This window comes from Eulemur rufifrons, chromosome 22, assembly GCF_041146395.1.
Source record: "Eulemur rufifrons isolate Redbay chromosome 22, OSU_ERuf_1, whole genome shotgun sequence".
NCBI classification, from domain to species: domain Eukaryota; kingdom Metazoa; phylum Chordata; class Mammalia; order Primates; family Lemuridae; genus Eulemur; species Eulemur rufifrons.
This window is the reverse complement of record NC_091004.1, coordinates 922073-925304: the sequence shown is the minus strand read 5'-3', so window position 1 is coordinate 925304 and position 3232 is coordinate 922073.

Sequence of the window (3232 nt, the reverse complement as noted above, 5' to 3'; positions counted from 1 at the left end):
GGCGTCTCCTGGGCCAGAGAGGGCCGCGGGGGCCACGGGCGAGGGGGCGGGGCGCATTCCTGAGCTCCCGGCCACCCCCACATCCGCTCAGCTGCGTCCCGAGAGCAGCAGGCTTAAGTCAAACCAGACCCGGAAGAGCTGGGCCCGGAGCTGCGGGACCGCGGGGACCGCGGGGACCCAGTGCCCACGGCGGGGGCTGGAGCTCGCCCCACACCTGCCCACCTGCCACGCAGCCCCTGCAGGGTGGGACGAGGCCGTGCTGGGGCGCCCCGAGGCTGCCGGCTCTGCAGACCCCTGCCCTGGCCTTGGTGGGTGGCCAGGGCGGGCGGGGGACACGGGGGACAGACACCATTCACAGGAGCCCGCCAGGCCCCGGCCTCTGGACTCACACACACACCCCAGCTAAGGGACACAGCGGGGAGAAAAAACAAAACAAAACAACAACAAAAAAAATCTCTCTGCCTCAGTTTCCCCAACTGTGCATCGAGTACAACAGACACCGCACAGAGCAGTTCCGGGAGTCACACGAGGGCCACGCCGGGGTGCCGGGCGGGGTGGGGACACACGGGTGGCCGGGGCCCTGATGGCCCTCGCCACACCCCCGGGAGGCTGCCAGGGAGCAGAGGGCAGGGACACGGCCCGGGGCGAGGGGCGGGCACAGGGCCCCGGCGCTCCAGAGCCACCGTCCCCAACCCAAAAGCCCCCGTCAGGACTCGGGACCTGTCCCCAAGCCCTCTGGCCTGGGCTCAGCTCCGTCCGTCTGTCCCTGCAGATACGTGGCCCCCCGCCCCAGGCCACCCCTTCCCACCGCCCCCGGCACCCCCACCCGGCCACACGCCGACGGGGACAGGTGGCCCCGACAGCTGCCGCCGGGAGCACATGTGTGTCCAGCTGTCCAGCCGCCAGGCCCCCATCTGTGCACCCAGCTGTCCCCAGGGAGAGACCACCGGGGTGGCCGGGCAGGGCGCAGAGAGGCCGGGGGGCAGGGGGAGGTGGCTGGGGGGGGGGGAGGGGGCGCGGATCCCAGGGTACAAGGTGGGTGTGCCCCGGGCCACAGGTGTGGTCCCCCCCCCGAGGGCACACACGCGTGTTCAAGGGACACGCTGACCGGGAGGCGGCCACCAGGCCACCCTCCCTGATGGCACCGGCCAGCGCTCGGGCTGGACGGCCCGTGCAAGGCGGCAGGAGGTAAACTGAGGTACACGCAGCCCGGGCCAGGGGAACCCGGGCCCTGGGACCCCCGGCTGCACCTGGGGACGAGGAGTCTGCCCCGACAGGGGGGCAGGGGGGGGAGGCCGTGTCCCCCCCAGGAGGGCAGCAGGGACATGGGGGTCACACGTGCCCATGTCCACGCCCCAGCCGTCCCCTCTCCCCCCTCACGGGCAACCAGAAACCCCTGAGGCTGCGGAGGCCCCAGAGCAGGGTCACCCCTCTGTCCCCAGGGCTCCCCGCGGAGAAGCCATGACCAGGGCAGCCGGGCGGCCCCTGTCCCCGATTCCCGGCTGGCCCGGCTGCCGCGTCCCCGGCCAGCAGCCGCGGGTGGGCGGCCGCGGGCCGGGCCAGGTCAGCTGTCCGAACGGCCCCCGGCAACAAAGGGCCCTTTCTCGGGGCCGAGGGCAGGCGGGGGCCCCCCGGGGGAGGACGTCTGGGCCGCCCAGGCCGGGTGCCAGCGCCGGCACGCCGCCCCTGGCTGCCCGGAGGCAGGGGGGCTGCCCGGCTTGGCCCCCGACCCGGCGAGGAGGGCGCGCGAGCACCCGGCCTCGCCCAAGCCCGGCAGCCGGGGGCCCCTCCCAGCCCTTGGCGATGACGCGTGGGGGACAGGGGACAGGCAGGACATCGGGGACCGCGGCCAGCAAGGTGGCCGTGGCCTGGCCGGGGTGATCCCAGGAGGGGACGACGGGGGTGGGACCGGCTCCCTGACCCCCTCGCTCTTGCCCGGGACGGGACGCCCCCTCCTTGGTTGGGGGTCTGGGGCGGGGGAGCAGCTTCCAGGTCCCCTTCCTGGGTCCCCTCCATTCTCCCGCGAGGCCGGAAAAAGAAGCAATTAGTGATTTCCTCCCGGCAGGTAATTGGGTGATTACGGTGTGTGATTTAGCAGGAGGGGGTGGCGGCTGGCACTGGGCCACACACCTGTTGGACGGGTGGCCGGCGGGGGGGTCCCAGGAATCCCAGCCCTCCCATCCCCGCCACCCCCCCCCCGGCCTCCCAGACCCACGTCACCTCCCCCACCTCCGGGTGGTCTCTCCCACCTCCTGTGGCTCCCGCTGCCACCAGGCTGGCGACCCCAGGGGCCCGGTGACCTGCCCGGCCACACGGCACAGAGCGCTCAAGGTGACCACCTCCAAGCCCCCCCCCCCCCCCCCCCCCGCCACCGGGCACTGCTCGGCTCCCAGCATGCACCAGGGCGCCTCTGAGCCTTAGCCGAGCTGTTCCCTGTCCCTGGAACACCCCTTCCCCGGCAGACCCCCCCTGGGCCCCCGGGCTGTTCCGGCCTCCATGCCCGGGACCCTCGACCCCCCGCCACGGACAGGCCCCTGTTTCCCTGTGGACACACACATGGCCGCCCCCGCCACGTTGGGGACAGAGCCCAAGGCGGCCACCGCAGGCCACCTGAAAAGTAGCCACGACACACAGAGCAGGCAGCCGCCACCCCCCCACCGACGACGACCACCCCCAGACAGACCCAGCAGCCACCCCGGGACACCCGTCACCCGGCGCCATTCTGGGCCCCCGCTGGTCCCCCAAACACCAACAGGGACAGCCCGGGACAGTCAAGATTGAAGGTGACAGAGGAGACCCCACAGATGTTCGTCCCTGTGGCCCCCTGAACCTGGGGCACGCCAAGGTCCCGCGAAGCCACGGCAGTGAGGATGAGCCCCGGTGACACCCAGCCCCCCGCGTGACGCCACCCCACGGGAAGTTCAGATCCAACACGAGGGCCCCGAAGACGGAGGCGGCCTGACCGCTCTTGGGCCGGCTCTGCTGCAGTCAGCAACACTGTGCAACTGGCCTGGGCCGGCCCCTCCCTGCCACCGACGTTCAGAACTTCCCGAACTCCAGAATTTCCCGCCTGGGGTCGGGAGGTGGCGGCATCGGAAGCATCCGGGAAGCTTCTGGAGATGCGAGCCCCCTCTGGAGGCAGCCGGAGGTGTCCCTGTCCCCAGGCAGCACACAGTGGGAGGTCGGCAGAGGCCGAGGGGAGGAAGGGCCACTCCCAGGGCTCCGCTTGAAT